Here is a 21,667-nt window from a genome sequence, read left to right on the forward strand (position 1 = left end):
TCTCTGGATTTTTTTTGCCTCTTTTTCCTCTTTGGGGAGGATGTCGAATTTCAGGTATTCGACTAAGGGCTTCATCCACCCGAGATCTAACCTGGCGACTTCAAAGACATCTTGAACAGCCTCCGTTTTGGCCACAGAGGGTTCAGGGAGAGTTTCTTGGATCAGGCTTCTGTTGTTCCCTCCTGGTTTGGTACTTGCTAGCTTGGAGAGGGCGTCTGCCCTGCTGTTGAGGTCCCGAGTTATATGCTTTACCTCGGTCTCCTCAAAGCGCTTAAGGTGCTCCAAGATTTTGTCCAAGTACCTTTTCATGTTAGGATCCTTGGCCTGATACTCTCCGTTTATTTGGGAGGTCACTGGTGGACGAAATTGTGATTTCTATCTTTTTGAGCTTTAGCATATATTGACTCTTAGAGCACTGTTTATTCTCACAACTCCGTTCAACTAACCAGCAAGTGTACTGGGTCGTCCAAGTAATAAACCTTACGTGAGTAAGGGTCGAATCCACAGAGATTGTTGGTATGAAGCAAGCTATGGTCACCTTGTAAGTCTCAGTCAGGCAGATTAAATTGGTTTATGATTTTTTTTGGAATAATTAATAAAAAGAATAATAAAAGGGATAGAGTACTTATGCAGATTCATTGGTGGGAATTTCAGATAAGCGGATGGAGATGCTGTAGAGCCCAAGGACGCCTGCTCTCCTATTGCTTCTACTCAATCCTTCTTACTCCTTTCCATGGCAAGCTTTGTATAGGGGTTCACCATCAACTGTGGCTACTTTCTTCCTCTCGGGGAAATATCCTGTGCGGCTGTCACTCGCACAGCTAACCAGTCTGGAGGCATCACCCATGGCTGATGGCTACATCCATCCTCGCAGTGAAAACTAATGCTCACGCACTCTGTCACAGTACGGCTAATCACCGGTTGGTTCCCTCCCCTACTGGAATAGAATCCCTCTTTTGCGTCTGTCACTAACGCCCAGCAGGTTACAGGTTTGAAGCACGTCACAGTCATTCATTAACGGAATCCTACTCGGAATACCACAGACAAGGTGAGACTTTCCGGATTCCCAGGATCCTACTCGGAATACCACAGACAAGGTGAGACTTTCCGGATCCTCATAAATGCCGCCATCTATCTAGCTTATACCACGAAGATTCTGTTGAGGAATCTAAGAGATACGCATTCAAGCTCTGTTGCATGTAGAACGGAAGTGGTTGTCAATCACGTACATTCATAAGTGAGAATGATAATGAGGGTAATTTGACTCATAACATTCATCATGTTCTTGGGTACGAATGAATATCTTGGAATAGGAATAAGATAGAAACCGAATAAGAGAAAATAGAATTGCATTGATACTTGAGGTACAGCAGAGCTCCACACCCTTTATCTATGGTGTGCAGAAACTCCACCGTTGAAAATACATAAGCAAAGAGTTCAGGCATGGCCGAATGGCCAGCCCTCTCTAACGTGATCACAGGATTCAATTTACAATCCAGGATGTCTAATACAATAGATAAATGTCCTATATATACTAGACTAGCTACTAGGGTTTACATGAGTAAGTATTTGATGCATAAATCCACTTCCGGGGCCCACTTGGTGTATGCTTGGGCTGAGCTTGATCAATCCACGAGTAAAGGCATTTCTTGGCGTCAAACTCCAGGTTATGACGTGTTTTGGGCGTTCAACTCCGGATAATGACGTTTTTCTGGCGTTTAACTCCAGACAGCAGCATGAACTTGGCGTTTAACGCCAAGTTACGTCGTCATTCTTCGAATAAAGTATGGACTATTATATATTGCTGGAAAGCCCTGGATGTCTACTTTCCAACGCCATTGAGAGCGCGCCAATTGGAGTTCTGTAGCTCCAGAAAATCCATTTCGAGTGTAGGGAGGTCAGATTCCAACAGCATCAGCAGTCCTTTTGTCAGCCTTCTTCAGAGTTTTGCTCAAATCCCTCAATTTCAGTCAGAATTTACCTGAAATCACAGAAAAACACACAAACTCATAGTAAAGTCCAGAAATGTGAATTTAACATAAAAACTAATGAAAACATCCCTAAAAGTAGCTTAAACTTACTAAAAGCTATATAAAAACAATGCCAAAAAGCGTATAAATTATCCGCTCATCACAACACCAAACTTAAATTGTTGCTTGTCCCCAAGCAACTGAAAATCAAATAGGATAAAAGAAGAGAATATACTATAAATCTCAGAATATCAATGAATATTAATTTAATTACATGAGCGGGACTTGTAGCTTTTTGCTTCTGAACAGTTTTGGCATCTCACTTTTTCCTTTGAAGTTTAGAGTGATTGGCTTCTCTAGGAACTTAGAATTTCGGATAGTGTTATTGACTTTCCTAGTTAAGCATGTTGATTCTTGAACACAGCTACTTATGAGTCTTGGCCGTGGCCCTAAGCACTTTGTTTTCCAGTATTACCACCGGATACACAAATGCCACAGACACATAACTGGGTGAACCTTTTCAGATTGTGACTCAGCTTTGCTAGAGTCCCCAGTTAGTGGTGTCCAGAGCTCTTAAGCACACTCTTTTGCTTTGGATCACGACTTTAACCACTCAGTCTCAAGCTTTTCACTTGGACCTTCATGACACAAGCACATGGTTAGGGACAGCTTGATTTAGCCGCTTAGGCCTGGATTTTAATTTCCTTGGGCCCTCCTATCCATTGATGCTCAAAGCCTTGGATCCTTGCTTTAAAATTTTCGCCACTTTTTTTTTTTCACTGCTTTTTCTTGCTTCAAGAATCAATTTCATGATGTTTTTCAGATCATCAATAACATTTCTCTTTGTTCATCATTCTTTCAAGAACCAACAATTTTAACACTCATAAACAACAAGATCAAAATTATGCACTATTCAAGCATTCATTCAGAAAACAAAAAGTATTGCCACCACATCAATATAATTAAATTAAATTCACTAATAATTTCGAAAATTATGTACTTCTTGTTCTTTTGAATTAAAACATTTTTCTTTTAAGATAAGTGAAGGACTAATGGATTTTATTCATAGCTTTAAGGCATGGTTACATACTAATGATCATGAGATAAAGACACAAAACATAGATAGACATAATACTTAAAAACGAAAACAGAAAGAAAATAAAGAACAAGGAATGAATCCACCTTTAGTGGCGTCTTCTTCTTGAAGGACCAATGATGTTCTTCAACTCTTCTATGTCCCTTCCTTGCCTTTGTTGCTCCTCCCTCATTCCTCTTTGATCTTCTCTTATTTCTTGGAGAGTGAGGGCGTGTTCATGGTGTTCCACCCTTAGTTGTTCAACATTATGGCTCAAGTCTTCCAAAGAGGTACTAAGTTGCTCCCAATAGTTGTTGGGGGGAAAGTGCATTCCTTGAGGCATTTGTTGATGATGAACTTCCTCATGTTCTTCTTGAGGGCCGTGAGGAACTTCCCTTGTTTGCTCCATCCTCTTCTTTGTGATGGGCTTGTCTTCTTCAATGGAGACATCTCCATCTATGATAACTCCAGCTGAGTAGCATAAATGGCATATGAGGTGGGGGAAGGCTAGCCGTGCCATGTATGAAGGCTTGTCGGCTATTTTGTAGAGTTCATTGGATATGACTTCATGAACTTCCACTTCCTCTCCAATCATGATGCTATGAATCATGATGGCCCGATCCACAGTAACTTCAGATCGGTTGCTTGTAGGGATGATGGATCTTTGGATGAACTCCAACCATCCTCTAGCTACAGGCTTGAGGTCCAGTCTTCTTAGTTGGACTGGTTTGCCTTTGGAGTCTACTCTCCATTGGGCGCCTTCCACACAAATGTCCATTAGGACTTGATCCAACCTTTGATTAAAGTTGACCCTTCTTGTGTAGGGGCGTTCATCACCTTGCATCATGGGTAGGTGAAACGCCAACCTCACATTTTCCGGACTGAAATCTAAGTATTTCCCCCGAACCATTGTGATATAGTTCTTTGGATTCGGGTTCATACTTTGATCATGATTCCTAGTGATCCATGCATTGGCATAGAACTCTTGAACCATCAATATTCCAACTTGTTGCATGGGGTTGGTTATGACTTCCCACCCTCTTCTTTGAATTTCATGTTGGATTTCCGGATACTCATTCTTTTTGAGCTTGAAAGGGACCTCGGGGATCACCTTCTTCTTTGCCACAACATCATAGAAGTGGTCTTGATGGCTCTTGGAGATGAATCTCTCCTTCTCCCATGACTCGGAAGTGGAAGCTTTTGCCTTCCCTTTTCCTTTCCTTGAGGGTATTCCGGTCTTGGGTGCCATTGATGGTGAATGAAAAATAAAAAGCTTAGTCTTTTTACCACACCAAACTTAAAATTTGCTCGTCCTCGAGCAAAAAAAGAAAAGAAGAGTAGAAGAAGAAGAAGAGAATTTTGGTGGAGAAGGAGAGGAATGGGTTCGGCTATATGAGAGAAGAAGGGGTTTGTGTTGTGTGAAAATGAAGAAGAAAGGAGAGGTATTTATAAGGAGAGGGAGGGTGGGAGTTCGGCCATTTTGGGTGGGAAAGGGTGGGAAATTGAATTTGAATGTAATGGAGGTAGGTGGGATTTATGGGGAAGAGGAGGTTGATGTGAATGGTGCATGGGGTAATTGGGAAGAGGAATTGAGGTGATTGGTGAAGGTTTTTGGGAAGTGTGACATTGAAAATGAGGTTTGGATTAGGAGAGTGTGATTAGGATTAAAAGAAAAGGTAGGTGGGGATTCTGTGGGGTCCACAGATCCTGAGGTGGGGATCCTGTGGGGTCCACAGATCCTGAGGTGAAAAAAAATACCATTCCTTCACCATATAGGCGTGTAAATTGCCTTCATGCACCATTCTGGCGTTCAAACGCCCATTGGTGCATGTTCTGGGCGTTAAACGCCCATGTAATGCATGTTTCTGGCGTTGAACGCCAGTTTCATGCTTGTTTCTGGCGTTCAGCGCCAGATTGTCCTCTGTGTGCGCATCCTGGCGTTAAACGCCAGGTTGTTGCTTGTTTTGGGCATTCAGCACCAGAAAGATGCTCTGTTCTGGCGTTGAACGCCAGCCAGATGCATCTTCTGGGCGTTGAACGCCAGCCCGTGCGTCCTCCAGGGTGAAAAATTTTTTTCTTCTGTTTTTGACTCTGTTTTTAATTTTTTTGATTTTTTCGTGACTCCTCATGATCATGTACCTAATAAAACACAAAATAACAATATAAAAAAAAATTAGATAAATAAAATTGGGTTGCCTCCCAACAAGCGCTTCTTTAATGTCAATAGCTTGACAGTGGCTCTCATGGAGCCACAAGGTGATCAGGTCAATGTTAGTGTAGTCCCAACACCAAACTTAGAGTTTGGATATGGGGTCTAAACACCAAAATTAGAGTTTGGTTGTGGCCTCACAACACCAAACTTAGAGTTTGACTGTGTGGGCTCTTCTTGACTCTGAACTGAGAGAAGCTCTTCCTGCTTACTCTCTTTTGTCACAGAGGGATGGCCATGTGCTTTAAACACAAGGTAGTCCCCATTCAATTGAAGGACTAACTCCCCTCTGTTGACATCTATCACAGCTTCTGCTGTGGCTAGGAAAGGTCTTCCTAGGATGATGCATTCATCATCTTCCTTCCTAGTGTCTAGGATTATGAAATCAGCAGGTATGTAAAGGCCTTCAACCTTTACTAGCACGTCCTCTACTATTCCATAAGCTTGTCTCAATGACTTATCTGCCAATTGCAATGAGAACAAGGCAGGTTGTACCTCAATGATCCCTAGCTTCTCCATTACGGAGAGTGGCATTAGATTTATCCCTGACCCAAGATCACATAGAGCTCTTTCAAAGCTCATGGTGCCAATGGTGCAAGGTATTAAGAACTTGCCAGGATCTTGTTTCTTTTGAGGTAGAGTTTTCTGAATCCAAGTATCTAGTTCACTAATGAGCAGGGGAGGTTCACTTTCCCAAATCTCATTACCAAACAGCTTGGCATTCAGCTTCATGATAGCTCCTAAGTATTGAGCAACTTGCTCTCCAGTCACATTTTCATCCTCTTCAGAGGATGAATATTCTTCAGAGCTCATGAATGGCAGAAGGAGATTTAATGGAATCTCTATGGTCTCTGTATGAGCCTCAGATTCCTCTAGATCCTTAATAGGAAGCTCCTTCTTGCTTGAAGGACGTCCCAGGAGGTCTTCCTCACTAGGATTTTCGTCCTCCTCCTCCCTAGTGCATTCGGCCACTTTGATCAAATCAATGGCCTTGCATTCTCCTTTTGGATTCTCTTCTGTATTGCTTGGGAGAATACTGGGAGGAGTTTCAATGACTTTCTTACTCAGCTGGCCTACTTGTGCCTCCAAATTTCTAATGGAGGATCTTGTTTCATTCATGAAACTGAAAGTGGCCTTGGACAGATCAGAGACTATATTGGCTAAATTAGAATTGTTTTGTTCAGAGTTCTCTGTCTGTTGCTGAGAAGATGATGGATATGGCTTACTATTGTTCAGCCTATTGCGTCCACCATTGTTAAAGCCTTGTTGAGGCTTTTGTTGATCCTTCCAGGAGAAATTTGGATGATTTCTCCATGATGGATTATAGGTGTTTCCATAAGGTTCACCCATGTAATTAACCTCTGCCATGGCAGGGTTCTCAGGATCATAAGCTTCTTCAGAAGCTGCCTCTCTAGTACTGTTGGATGCATGTTGCAATCCATTCAGATTTTGAGAGATTATGTTGACCTGTTGAGTCAACACTTTGTTCTGAGCCAATATGGCATTCAGAGCATCAATTTCAAGAACTCCTTTCTTCTGAGGTACCCCATTATTCACAGAATTCCTCTCAGAGGTGTACATGAACTGGTTGTTTGCAACCATGTCAATGAGTTCTTGAGCCTCTTCAGGCGTTTTCTTCAGGTGAATAGATCCACCTGCAGAATGGTCCAGTGACATTTTCGAAAATTCAGAGAGACCATAATAGAATATATCTAACATGGTCCATTCTGAAAACATGTCAGATGGACATCTTTTGGTTAACTGCTTGTATCTTTCCCAAGCTTCATAGAGGGATTCACCATCTTTTTGTTTGAAGGTTTGAACATCCACTCTCAGCTTGCTCAGCTTTTGAGGAGGAAAGAATTTATCCAAGAAGGCAGTGACCAGCTTATCCCAGGAGTCCAGGCTATCCTTAGGTTGTGAATCCAACCATATTCTAGCTCTGTCTCTTACTGCAAAAGGGAAAAGCATGAGTCTGTAGACTTCAGGATCAACTCCATTCGTCTTTACAGTCTCACAGATCTGCAAGAATTCAGTTAAAAACTGATAAGGATCTTCAGATGGAAGTCCATAAAACTTACAGATTTGTTGCATTAAAGCAACTAGTTGAGGCTTAAGTTCAAAGTTATTGGCTCCAATGGCAGGAATGGAGATGCTTCTTCCATCAAACTTGGATGTTGGCTTTGTGAAGTCACCAAGCATTCTCCTTGCATTATTATTATTATTATTTTCGGCTGCCATGTTCTTCTCTTGTTCGAAAATTTCTGAAAGGTTGTTTCTGGATTGTTGTAATTTAGCTTCTCTTAATTTTCTCTTCAGAGTCCTTTCAGGTTCTGGATCAGCTTCAACAAGAGTGCCTTTATCCTTGTTCCTGCTCATAAGAAAGAGAGAAGAAAACAAGAAAAGAAAGAGGAATCCTCTATGTCACAGTATAGAGATTCCCTTATGTTAGTAGAAAAAGAAAGAGGTAGAAGAATGAAGAGGGAGATTCGGATTTGTGGATGAAGAGAGGTGAAGAGAAGTGTTAGTAATTAATTAATTAAATGGAAGAAGAAAAGAGAAGAGAAATTTCGAAAATAATTTTTGAAAAAGAGTTAGTGATTTTCGAAAATTAGAGATTAAATATAATTAAAATTAAAATTTAAAACAAAAAGAATTTTTTGAAAAAGAGAGGGAGAATTTTCGAAAATTAGAGAGGGAAAAGTAGTTAGTTGGTTTTGAAAAAGATTTGAAATCAAAATTTGAAAAAAAGATAAGAAGATAAGAAGTTAGATAAGATATTTTGGAATCAAATTTTGAAAAAGATAAAATTTTGAAAAAGATAAGATAAAAGATAAAAAGAAATATTTGAAAAAGATATTTGAAAAAGATTTAATTTTTAAAAAGACTTAACTAACAAGAAACTACAAGATAAGATTCTAGAATTTAAAGATTGAACCTTTCTTAACAAGAAAGTAACAAACTTCAAATTTTTGAACCAATCACATTAATTGTTAGCTAGTTTTTTGAAAATTTGATATAAAAATAAGAAAAAGATTTTGAAAATATTTTGAAAAATAATTTTGAAATTTTCGAAAATTATATAAAAAAATGACAAAGATATGATTTTTGAAAAAGATTTTGAAAAGATAAGATTTTTAAAATTGAAATTTTGACTTGACTTGTAAGAAACAACTAATTTTAAAAATTTTTGACCAAGTCAACCCAAAATTTCGAAAATTTGGAGGAAAATAAGGAAAAGATACTTTTTTTATTTTTGAATTTTTAAAGAAAACACAAAAAATGACCCAAAACATGAAAATTTTGGATCAAGACACAAGATGCATGCAAGAATGCTATGAATGTCAAGATGAACACCAAGAACACTTTGAAGATCATGATGAACATCAAGAACATAATTTTGAAAAAATTTTTGATGCAAAGAAAATATGCAAGACACCAAACTTAGAAATCTTTAATGCATGGAAAATATGAATGAAAAAATGCACATGAAAAACAACAAACAACACAAAATAAGAATTCATCAAGATCAAACAAGAAGACTTGTCAAGAACAACTTGAAGATCATGAAGAACACTATGAATGCATGGGATTTTCGAAAAATGCAAGAAAAAGTTTTAAAAGCATGCAATTGACACCAAACTTTAAAATTAGCACAATACTCAAACAAGAAACACAAAATATTTTTGATTTTTATGTTTTTATGATTTTTTTGTATTTTTATTAAATTTTTTTTTCGAAAAACATTTTTGGAAAAACGAAAAATAAAAGAAAAATTTTTGAAAAAGATTTTTGAAAAGAAAATTACCTAATCTGAGCAACAAGATGAACCGTCAGTTGTCCATACTCGAACAATCCCCGGCAACGGCGCCAAAAACTTGGTGGACGAAATTGTGATTTCTATCTTTTTGAGCTTTAGCATATATTGACTCTTAGAGCACTGTTTATTCTCACAACTCCGTTCAACTAACCAGCAAGTGTACTGGGTCGTCCAAGTAATAAACCTTACGTGAGTAAGGGTCGAATCCACAGAGATTGTTGGTATGAAGCAAGCTATGGTCACCTTGTAAGTCTTAGTCAGGCAGATTAAATTGGTTTATGATTTTTTTTGGAATAATTAATAAAAAGAATAATAAAAGGGATAGAGTACTTATGCAGATTCATTGGTGGGAATTTCAGATAAGCGGATGGAGATGCTGTAGAGCCCAAGGACGCCTGCTCTCCTATTGCTTCTACTCAATCCTTCTTACTCCTTTCCATGGCAAGCTTTGTATAGGGGTTCACCATCAACTGTGGCTACTTTCTTCCTCTCGGGGAAATATCCTGTGCGGCTGTCACTCGCACAGCTAACCAGTCTGGAGGCATCACCCATGGCTGATGGCTACATCCCATCCTCGCAGTGAAAACTAATGCTCACGCACTCTGTCACAGTACGGCTAATCACCGGTTGGTTCCCTCCCCTACTGGAATAGAATCCCTCTTTTGCGTCTGTCACTAACGCCCAGCAGGTTACAGGTTTGAAGCACGTCACAGTCATTCATTAACGGAATCCTACTCGGAATACCACAGACAAGGTGAGACTTTCCGGATTCCCAGGATCCTACTCGGAATACCACAGACAAGGTGAGACTTTCCGGATCCTCATAAATGCCGCCATCTATCTAGCTTATACCACGAAGATTCTGTTGAGGAATCTAAGAGATACGCATTCAAGCTCTGTTGCATGTAGAACGGAAGTGGTTGTCAATCACGTACATTCATAAGTGAGAATGATAATGAGGGTAATTTGACTCATAACATTCATCATGTTCTTGAGTACGAATGAATATCTTGGAATAGGAATAAGATAGAAACCGAATAAGAGAAAATAGAATTGCATTGATACTTGAGGTACAGCAGAGCTCCACACCCTTTATCTATGGTGTGCAGAAACTCCACCGTTGAAAATACATAAGCAAAGAGTTCAGGCATGGCCGAATGGCCAGCCCTCTCTAACGTGATCACAGGATTCAATTTACAATCCAGGATGTCTAATACAATAGATAAATGTCCTATATATACTAGACTAGCTACTAGGGTTTACATGAGTAAGTATTTGATGCATAAATCCACTTCCGGGGCCCACTTGGTGTATGCTTGGGCTGAGCTTGATCAATCCACGAGTAAAGGCATTTCTTGGCGTCAAACTCCAGGTTATGACGTGTTTTGGGCGTTCAACTCCGGATAATGACGTTTTTCTGGCGTTTAACTCCAGACAGCAGCATGAACTTGGCGTTTAACGCCAAGTTACGTCGTCATTCTTCGAATAAAGTATGGACTATTATATATTGCTGGAAAGCCCTGGATGTCTACTTTCCAACGCCATTGAGAGCGCGCCAATTGGAGTTCTGTAGCTCCAGAAAATCCATTTCGAGTGCAGGGAGGTCAGATTCCAACAGCATCAGCAGTCCTTTTGTCAGCCTTCTTCAGAGTTTTGCTCAAATCCCTCAATTTCAGTCAAAATTTACCTGAAATCACAGAAAAACACACAAACTCATAGTAAAGTCCAGAAATGTGAATTTAACATAAAAACTAATGAAAACATCCCTAAAAGTAGCTTAAACTTACTAAAAGCTATATAAAAACAATGCCAAAAAGCGTATAAATTATCCGCTCATCAGTCACCACCTGAGAGTCACTAAATATCATTACTTTAGTTGCGCCAACTTCTTCTGCCAGCTTTAATCCTACAATCAAGGCTTCATATTCTGCCTGATTGTTGGAAGTTGGAAACTCGAACTTGAGGGAGACTTCTATTTGCGTTCCCCCTTTGCTGATCAGTATTATGCCTGCACTGCTTCCAACCTTGTTGGAGGACCCATCTACATACAACTCCCATGCAGTAGATTTCTCTTCTTGATCTTCGGCGTATTCTGCTAGGAAGTCGATGAGGCATTGAGCTTTTATTGCCGTTCGGGCTTCGTATTTCAGGTTGAACTTGGAGAGCTCTATTGCCCATTGAACCATTCTACTCGCAATGTCCATCTTCTGGAAGATCTGCTTCATGGGCTGGTTCGTTCGGACTTTTATCGTGTGCGCTTGGAAATACGGCCGTAATCGGTGTGAGGCTACTACTAAGGAGTATGTAAACTTTTCAAGTTTTTGATACTTCAGTTCTGGGCCTTATAGAACTTTGCTGGTAAAGTACACAGGATGCTGCCCGACCTCATCTTTCCGTATTAGAGCTGATGCTACAGCTCTGTCTGCTACTGACAGATACAGGATGACCTCTTCCCCGACTCTGGGTCAGGTCAGAATCAGAGGCTGGCTCAAAAACCTTTTGAACTCCTGGAATGCTTCTTCGCATTTCGGAGTCCATTCGAACTGGCATCTTTTTCTTAGTAGAGAGAATAGTGGAAGGGATCTTAGTGCCGACCTTGCCAGGAATCTGGAAAGGGCGGCGAGCCGGCCGTTCAATTATTGGACCTCCCTTAGACAAGTCGGGCTTTTCATTTCTAGAATAGCTTTGCACTTATCGGGGTTTGCTTCGATCCCCCTTTGTGTTAGCATGAACCCTAGAAACTTTTCTGCCTCCACTGCGAAGGTGCATTTTATGGGATTTAGTCTCATCACATGTACCCTTACGGTGTCGAAAACTTGCGAGAGATCTGTCAAGAGGTCAGTTTCTTCCTTGGTTTTCACTAGCATGTCGTCTACGTAGACCTCCATTAGGTTCCCGAGATGGGGGGCGAACACTTTATTCATCAACCTTTGATATGTGGCCCCAATATTTTTTAATCCAAAGGCATTACCACATAGCAGTAGTTTGCACTAGGTGTGATGAATGAAGTTTTTTTCTCATTCGGCTTATACATCGGGATTTGGTTGTATCCCGAGTAAGCATCCATAAATGACAAGTACTGATACCATGAGCTTGCATCTACTAGGGTGTCAATACTGCGAAGTGGATATGGGTCTTTAGCGCACGCTTTGTTCAGGTCGGTGTAGTCGACACACATCCTCCACTTGCCGTTTTGCTTTTTGCCTAGCACTACATTTGCTAGCCATGCCAGATTCTTGACCTCTCGGATGAAGTCGGCCTCTAAGAGGGCTTGCACTTGCTCCTCCACTACCTGAGCTCGTTCGGTTCTGAGCTTGTGCCTGCGCTGCTGTACAGGTCGTGATCCGGGGTGTACTGAAAGCTTGTGGGACATGAGCTGAAGGTCTATGCCTGGCATGTCGGAAGCTTTCCAAGCAAAGAGGTCGAAATTATCTTGCAGGAGCTTTATTAGCCTCTGTTTCAAGTCTCCGTCTAGGCTGGCCCATATGTTGGTATTTTTTCCTTTCTCTTTTCTGATTTGAACCTCTTCGGTTTTTTCCCCCCGGCTGCGGCCGCAGCTTTTCTTTAGCTTTTATTCCCCCGAGCTCTATGGTGTGAACTTCCTTGCTCTTTTCTCAAAGGTTCAAGCTTTCATTGTAGCATTTTGTTGCCAACTTCTGGTCTCCCCGTACTATCGCTATTCCCTTAGGTGTTGGGAATTTCATGCAAAGGTGAGGGGTTGACACCACCGCTCCGAGCCGATTTAGTGTAGTCCTGCCGATTAAGGCGTTATACGCCGATCCAACATCGATGATGATAAAGTCGATGCTCAGAGTTTTGGAATTTTCCCCCTTTCCGAAGGTCGTGTGGAGGGGGATGTATCCCAGTGGCTTAATTGGCATGTCTCCTAGCCCATACAGGGTGTCCGGGTAAGCTTTTAGCTCCCTTTCATCCAACCCTAATTTGTCAAATGCGAGCTTGAAGAGGATGTTCGCCGAACTCCCTTGGTCCACCAAGGTTCTATGGAGGTTGGCATTCGCCAAGATTATGGTTATCACCACCGAGTCGTCATGCCCGGGCATGATCCCCTGCCCGTCCTCTTTGGTGAAAGAGATGGTTGGGAGGTCGGGAGACTCGTTTCTGACTTGATAAACTCGCTTTAGGTATCTTTTGCGAGATGATTTAGTGAGTCTCCCTCCCAGAAATCCTCTAGAGATCATATGTATGTGTCTCTCGGGGGTTTGTGGTGGTGGGTCTCTTCTGTCCTCATCATCTCGCTTTCTTTTCCCATGATTGTCTGACCTTTCCATGAGATATCTATTAAGTCGGCCTTCCCTGGCCAACCTTTCTATTACATTTTTAAGGTCGTAGCAATCATTTGTTGAGTGGCCATACATCTTATGGTACTCACAGTAGTCGCCGCGGCTTCCTCCTTTTTTGTTTTTGATGGGTCTAGGGAGTGGCAACCTTTCAATATTACAGATTTCTCTGTATACGTCCACTAGGGAGACTTTTAAAGGAGTATAGGAGTGATATCTCCTCGGCCTGTCGGGTCCGACCTCCTCTTTTTTCTTGGGCTCCCTTTCTTTCTCTTTTGCTGAGTGAGGGGGCCCCTGTCGCCAGCTTGGCTCCCGTAATCTGGCATTTTTCTCCATGTTGATGTACTTTTCTACTCTCTCTTGTACATCACTCAAAGAGGTGGGGTGCCTTTTTGATATGGACTGAGAGAAGGGGCTCTCTCTAAGTCCATTTACTAGCCCCATGATAACTACCTCTGTCGGCAGGTCTTGAATTTCCAAACACGCTTTGTTGAACCTTTCCATGTAATCCCGTAAAGGTTCCCTGACCTCCTATTTAACTCCCAGGAGACTCGGTGCATGCTTTACTTTATCCTTCTGGATGGAGAACCTTATTAAGAACTTTCTCGAGAGGTCCTCAAAGCTGGTAACCAACCTTGGGGGGAGGCTATCGAACCACTTCATCGCTGCTTTCGACAGGGTGGTTGGGAAAGCTTTGCAGCGAGTTGCATCAGAAGCATCAGCCAGATACATCCAACTTTTGAAATTGCTTAAATGATGCTTTGGGTCTGTGGTTCCGTCATAGAGATTCATATCAGGGCTTTTGAAGTTTCTTGAAACTTTTTCCCTCATTATGTCCTCACTGAACGGGTCCTCTCCTCCTAGGGGCGACTTTTCTCGGTCGCCACGGGAGTTCCGACTTCTAAGGAAAGATTCGAGCTTCAAGAGCTTTTCTTCTAACTCTTTTCGTCGCTCTATCTCTTCCCTAAGATTTTGCTCTGCCTCTCGTTGTCGTTTTAATTCCTGTTCCAATTGTTCCAAACGACCTTGGTGACCGTGGACCAATCCCATTAGCTCGGTTGCATGTGGTGGCCCTTCCTTTCCTGATTCTCGTCCTTCCGAGGAGTTTACCTTTGGGTTTTTAAGCCCAAATGTGCCTTTTCTATGCTGGTCGTTGGTTCCTTGGTGAAGGGTCAGGTCCGCGTCGTTGTTTCCGGTATCTGGATTTTCTTGTTCGGAATCAGATGCTGTATGACCATCCTCTGGTGAGTTATCCGCCATTATTGGTTGATCTCTCGGGTCCCCGACAATGGCGCCAATGTTACGATGGGTAACCGGAGATTGATGGGCTGGACTCGTTGGGTTGGCCCAATCGTCTGGGGAAGGAAGCCTTCGAGTGGGTTTGCGTCTTTGGGGCTTCCGTCCGACTTGTACGTGTGAGAGAATGGGGGTGGTACCTGCAAAGACACTCCGATGCTTAAGTCAGCAAGGGTGTGAGCAGGTCTAGAGAGTATTGGGACTTAGAGATACATGAGGTTGTGTCAGTGTATTTATAGTGGTGAACCAATAACCACCGTTGGAGTAGTTCCACCTTTTAAGGTGGATAACCGTCCCTTTATCTTGGGAGGTTGCGATATGGCTCCTGGAAGAGGGTTGACAGATTTTAGGGGCAGTTATTATCTGCCAGCTAATCTTTGCTTCCAACTTCCTTAGAGCAAGTCGTGGGGAGCACCGACTTCTTAGGGGAAGGTTGGTGTATTGTGAGGTTCAACCCTGTGGGTTGGACCTGTCGTTTAGACCTGGGCCTTAGCGTTGGGTCAGGGTACGAACAGTAATTTTCGAAGATATTTAGAGAATAATTTTTTTTTTTTAAAACCAAAGTGTACAATCCGAAATGTTTTGGGAACCTATGAGTATTTTTTTCCTAATAAAATTATATATAATATAACCTTATTGATATTTTAACTTTCTAGCATTTGAAAGTAATTTACTTATATATATCATATCCACATCAAAATTATCAGATTGTCCTAAAAGTAAAATGGCTACAATTTTATCCTCTAATTTATAATATAAATTATGAGTATTTTAAAAGTTTTACAAATAATCATAAAATTTTAAGAAATTCCATGATTTTTGACAAAAATAGCATGGACCCTATGTTAGTAAATTATGGAATTTGGTAGATTTTGAGTAATGTACATAACACACAATTTCTATGATTTACCATAGTCTTCCATGAAACTTGAGGAAGATCCAGAATTTATGCATGGTGGCATAAAACTCTATAAAAGATGCAAATGTGCATAAAATTGGTATGAAGTGATCAAAAACAAAATTATATATTAATATCAATTCTTTTGTTTTTATAATATAAAATTTTCACATTGACAATATATATTTTTTTTAGTTTTAAAATGATTGTTTATACAGATTTTATTTAATTTGTTATATTATTTAAATTATTTATTATTTTTTAATATAAAATATTTAAAAAATACTATTGTGCTTAAAGAAACGTGTGGGTATAAAATTTTAAATTTATATATAATCAAAAAATTATATTAATATGTTATTAAATATTTTTTATTATTTGAGGAATATAAGTTTAATATATCTTATGTTAAATATAGATACAATGTCATAAGAAGATTTTAAAATAAAATATTTCAAAAAAATTGAACAATTTAAATCCAATAATATTAAGTATAATTATATTTTAATTCTATAAATAAAATATTTCAATACTTCTTTCAATACTATTATACTTTATATATTATCCTGCAGCCAACGGCAACCAATTAATAATTTTTTGTTTTTGAATTTTTTTTTGAGAAGATGTGAATATAAAATATCATGAAAAACATGTAAAATCTAATAAAAAGAAATATCTAAAATTAAAAAAAAAAATTCTAAAACCATTTTAAAATTTCAAAATTCATTTTAAAAATTTATTTTAAATATTCAAAATATTTTAAAAAGTTCAAAATCATTTCTAAAATTATTTTAAAATTTATTTTAAAAATTCTAAAATCGTTATAAAAATTTATAATAAAAAATCTAAAACATACCAAAAAGAAATATCCAAAACCTAATAAAAAAGGATCTAAAATCATTTTAAAAATTCTAAAACTTAACAAAACAAAACATATAAAAATTTATAATAAAAAAACACATCCAAAACATACCAAAAAAATCCAAAACTTAACAAAAAAGAAATTCAAAATTATTTAAAAATTCCAAAATATAACAACACAATATCCAAAAAATATTTGAAAAAGAACGTTTGAAAACTAGATAAAAAACATCTAAAATTGTGAAAAAAATATCTAAAATAAAAAAAGAAGAAACATCCAAAACATAAGAAAAAGAAACATTCAAAACTTAAGAAAAAGAAATATCCAAAATTAGTAGAAAGAATAATCCAAAATTAAGAAGAAGAAGGAAAAGCGATGCGGCCAAAGCACGACGTTTGGATGTGGCATGGCATGGTGTCCTTTCTCGCTGGCTGTTCCGTCACGAGTCTTGGTGGTGTGCAGCAACAGCAACGGTGTGTAGCGACCCTTGGTAGTTGGACGCGCATTCGTGCGCTCGCAGGGAAAATGCGTTAGCGGAGGAAGGGAGGGTGCTGTTGCATCGGAGGAGGAGGGAAGGTATTGTGCGGCTGCTGTAGGGGAGAAGGGAGGGCATTGCTACATCGAAGGAGTGAGGACACAGCGTGGGTGATCAGCGGCGCACCATTCGCGAGGGGATGGCACTGATACGGCAAACCAAGGGAGGACGCTACTATGGCAGAGGAGAGAGGGCACTGTTGTGGCAGAGAAGAGAGGGTGCAGCATAGGTGATCGGCAGCACGCCGTTTTTGAAAAGGGAACAACGCATATGCAAGTGGCAAACGCAATGGAGGGGGAGGACACAAGGCGAGGGATAGGAACTCGCGAGCAAGGTTGCGAGAACCAGACCGGTCATTGAACCGGTCAGGTGACAGGTTCAATGGTTCAATGGATCAACGGGAGTCCAAGCAGGGTTGAACCGGTTTCATTAAATATATAATAAAATTATCAAAAAAATTCCAACTCTCCAGTATGTGAATTTCTGTAACTATCAAATCACTCACCAAAACATCCAAAACATGTATCAAATCTAAGAACCATAAGCATAATTCAACCAAATCATATGAAGCCATATAGTAAATTCAATGCAGAATTGTGGCAATGTTTTTATTTTGAATAAATAATAGCAAAACAACAATGCACCAAAACAAATACAACAGGTTAGATCTAAACATCAATCTCAGTCAAATTAAAAAATTAAACAATTGAATTTATAACTCAATCTTCAGTAGAATTAATTCAATATGAACAGGCTGAATTGAAATAAAAATTCATAACATTAATATCTCAAAATTTAGCAGAATCATCAATAATACATCATATGCATGTTCAGAATAAATTTCAAATTTCAAAGGGAAAGAGTCAGGGAAATAGATTTAGGGAGTGTTAGAGACTGAGACTTGAGGCCTGAGAGGGTTAAAAGCTTGAAGCAGAGAAGAAGAGACTTGAGACCTGAGATCTGAAACCTGCGATGGTTGAAGCAGAGGAGCAACTAAGCGGCAATGACCCACGACGAGGAGCAGCGAAGCGGCGCGACCCACAGCAACAAAGCGAGCTCGGACAGAGAGGGCGACATATAGAGAATGGAGAGAAGGAGCCACAGCCAAAAATGACAAGGAGGTAAGAAGCAGAAACGACGCACGGCAAGGAGGGTAGAAGCAGTGACGACCCACGACGAGGAGCAGAGAAGCGGTGACGACGACCTACTGCGAGGAGCAGCAAAGCAGCGACAGAGAGACAAAGAGCGCGAAAGAGAGAGAGAGAGAGAAGGGAGAGAAGGGTTCAGCGATGACAAACGATGCGGGAATCTGGGGGCTGTGGTGGCGACAGACTGGGTGACTGTGGGTGGCTGTGGGTGGCTAGGGTTCTTCCTCTTCTTTCAATCTCAACCTTTCTTCAGTTTGAGAAAGGAGACGCTGAGAGGGGTGAGATTGGGAGTGGGAGGGGGAGTGGGAGTGGGTTGGGAGTCTTGGGGGACGGGTAGCCATTTAGGGCTTTCTTTAAATAAAGTATAAAACGGCGCCGTTTGGATGGAGTATTTAAACCAAAAACCCGCTAAAAAACCGGACGGTTCTGCTGGTTCACCGGTTAACTGCCGGTTTGACTAATTTTTTCACCGGTTTTTTGCCAAGCGGTTTCTGGCCTTACCCGGACCAGCTAGGTGACATGTTTCCGATTAATTCGGTTGAACCGACAGGTCCGGTTCGATTTTCAGAACCATGTTCGCGAGAGGTCGCGACTTTGGGGGAAGAGTGATTGAAGCGGGAGATCATAGAGGTTGATGTTGGGTGACACGTGTTTCTGAACCTAATCATAATTTTTTGAATTTTAAAATCAAACTTTTTAAAAAGTTGTTCAAGTTTGTTGTAAGTAGAGTTGGTAGAGTTGGTTACGTAGACTTTCCCATAAACATTATCAAATTAATGAAATCCTAAAACCACAAGCAAAAACACAACAACCGCCCTCTCCCGCGAGTAAATCTCTATAATGTTCACTGAGATTCACAGAATTACCTAATTTAGTTCTCGTGGTTCCAATTGCACCATAGTGATCCCCCAGATTCAGCTTTGGATAGCATAATGGTCCCTAGGCATATTTTGGATGATGAGTCATCCGTTTCAGTACTAACGTGGCTAGAGTATGCCACGTTGGCGACTACAACGACTTTGTACCCGATGTGGTCCCTCTATCTCTATTTAACCTTAACCCTCTTTGCTCCCTCCTTTTTTACGGTAACTTTTGGTGCTTCTTCCTCCTTTTCTTGGAATCTCTTCCCTACCTCCAACTTGGACTCCTTCTTCAGCGCGATATCCTCCTCCATTGTCTCACTCTCCACTCTTAAAGAGCTTTGCTCGATCACAACAACTTCACCGGAGCTATCCTCGCCACCTTCAACGGCCTCAAGAACTTGAAGAGGCTGGAGCTTTTATCCAACAAGCTCCAAGGTTCGGTTCCTCCATACTTAGGTCCCCTAAACAAACTTAATTACTTCTACACCAGCAACAATTCCCTGATAAAAAAATTGTCAATCTAGCTGCTGGCTTCCCAAGTTTAGATTTTGATACCGGAAGTGTTGAAAAACCTAAAGTACTTGCAGGTTTTGGCTAGATTTGAGTTCGAACAAGCTGAGTGGGCTAGTTCTATTTGCTCTTTTTGAGTTTTTATCGCTACTGCAATTAACGCTGTCTTTCAATGAGATTTCTTAAGCGAAAGAAATTTTTACAAGATTTGAGAAGAGCGGATTGATCGTGGTAGACATAAGCAACAACAAGCTTAGAGGTACTTTGCCATGGTTCATGGTATGGATGCCTCTGCTTTTAGCGTTATCGCTGGAGAACAAAATGTTGAGTGGCATGATGCCAAGAAAGAAGAAGGAAGAAAAAAAAAGAAGAAGGAATAATAAAAAAAGAAAAAAAAAGAAGAAGAAGGAAGAGGAGATATCGTTCGCAGATGGATCAAAGAATGTTACGGTTAAATAGAGAAGGAATGATTAAATTAGATACAAATTGCAATCTGACCAACTAAGCTAGCTATTGCATGCGCCAATGTGGCACATTGTAGACACGTTAGCACTAAAACGAGTGACTCATCGTCGAAAATATGCCTAAGGATCATGATGGTGTCCGGAGCTAAATTTAGAGGACCACTCCTATGAATCCCAGAGATCATTATAAAGATTTACTCTCTCAAACAACCAGACTCTTCCAAATTTACTCCATTGCCTCTCCGTGTCACCCTCACTCTCCTCTCATCATTTCTTCTTCGGTGTACTTTTCACTGCATAAAAGATGGATTTTCCATCAATATAATAAAATTTACTATTTTTTACAAAATGTTGAAAAAAAAGCGAGAAAGCTTCTTACACCTGGGCTGCCGTTTGTGATGTTGCTAAAATTCATGCAATCTTACAATTTAGTGAATTTACAATCCCAAAAGGTGTGAAACATTGAACGTGGGAAAGCCTAGGTTTCTCCGCAATAGAAGCCAGGATGTATGCTGGAGTCGAAGCAATAGAGAATCAAAGCTGGTGTGCGGCGTGATGAACCTGGAAATCGAAGCGTAAGGAGTAGCATCGTACGGCTTACAAGATGGAAGCTAGGCGCTGGTCCAGTCTTTGGAGCAGCTTCGTTGGGCCTCGCAGAGTTTTGTTTGTTTTGTGGGTTGCTTGCAAACTCCGACCAAAAACAATCATTCTCTAGGCATTTTAGGCGTTAAAGCCTAACTAATTTGTTTACCCCGCCATTTAATTGTCACAACCAATGGAGGAGCTTCATTAAGACAATGCGACCATAGACCTCTAAATATTTTATAAAACTAAAACTTTGACCATTTATTTTGTTTGGTATAAGTTTTTTAATTGGCTAATATTTTTATTGTAAGTTTTCCACAACTCTTTAGGTCCGTTTAAGAGACACCAATAAGTTACTTTTTTTTATTTTTGACTTATAAAAAGTTACATTAATAGTGTTTGGTACAATTTTTAAGATAAACTTTAAACTTTCCAAAGAGTTATTTAAGAGCTTTTGAAGAAGTTAAAAAATGTGATTTCTCCTATTTTCAAAAGTTATTTTATTACTCCTATTTAATGCACAACTTTAAAATAAGGACTTCTATAATAACTTTCCAAACACAAAATAACTTATTTAAAAATTATTATTAATAAAATTCCTTATATTTTAAACTCTTTTTTCAAAAGAACTTATTTAAAAAGTTTAGCCAAACTGACCCTTAGTCTTGGATTCAAAACTTATTACAAGTACATTCTCACTTTTAAGGTCAACAAATTTTCATTTTTTAATTTTTATTTTTTATGTTTATAATAAAAAGATAATCTTATTATTTTAAAGTATAATGAACTAGATAAAATTCAACTATCAAATAATAAATAATACAAATAAATAATTTCATACTATTTTATTAATTATAATGTTTTATAAAACAAAATTATTTTTCAACTAAATTATAAAATAAATAAACTATATATATAAGTATTTATTAAAATAAGTCTAATATTTTAATTTTTTTTACATCACTACTATCTTTAATATGTTGCACAATATAATAATTGGCATTATAATATCAAATAAAAAAAGCCTTATTATATTTTAAGTTTGTCATTTTATATTTTTTATTGATCTTCAATATTATTTTTTGAATAAAATTGATTTGGACAAAAAAGTTATATATTTAGTGTAGCTTTAGA

General features: G+C 39.4%; 1 non-coding gene and 1 pseudogene across 1 annotated transcript; both read left to right on the top strand.

Annotated features, from left to right (window-relative positions):
• The first annotated feature begins 6,989 nt into the window (after positions 1–6,989).
• LOC112717068 (small nucleolar RNA R71) lies at positions 6,990–7,093 on the top strand. The gene has a single exon (XR_003160558.1). It is a non-coding gene; the product is annotated as a small nucleolar RNA R71 (small nucleolar RNA).
• A 10,842-nt stretch (positions 7,094–17,935) lies between these two features.
• On the top strand, positions 17,936–19,943 carry LOC112699692 (uncharacterized; annotated as a pseudogene).
• Positions 19,944–21,667: the final 1,724 nt, after the last annotated feature.

The sequence above is a fragment of the Arachis hypogaea genome, chromosome 1 (genome assembly GCF_003086295.3).
Source record: "Arachis hypogaea cultivar Tifrunner chromosome 1, arahy.Tifrunner.gnm2.J5K5, whole genome shotgun sequence".
Taxonomy (NCBI): Eukaryota; Viridiplantae; Streptophyta; class Magnoliopsida; order Fabales; family Fabaceae; genus Arachis; species Arachis hypogaea.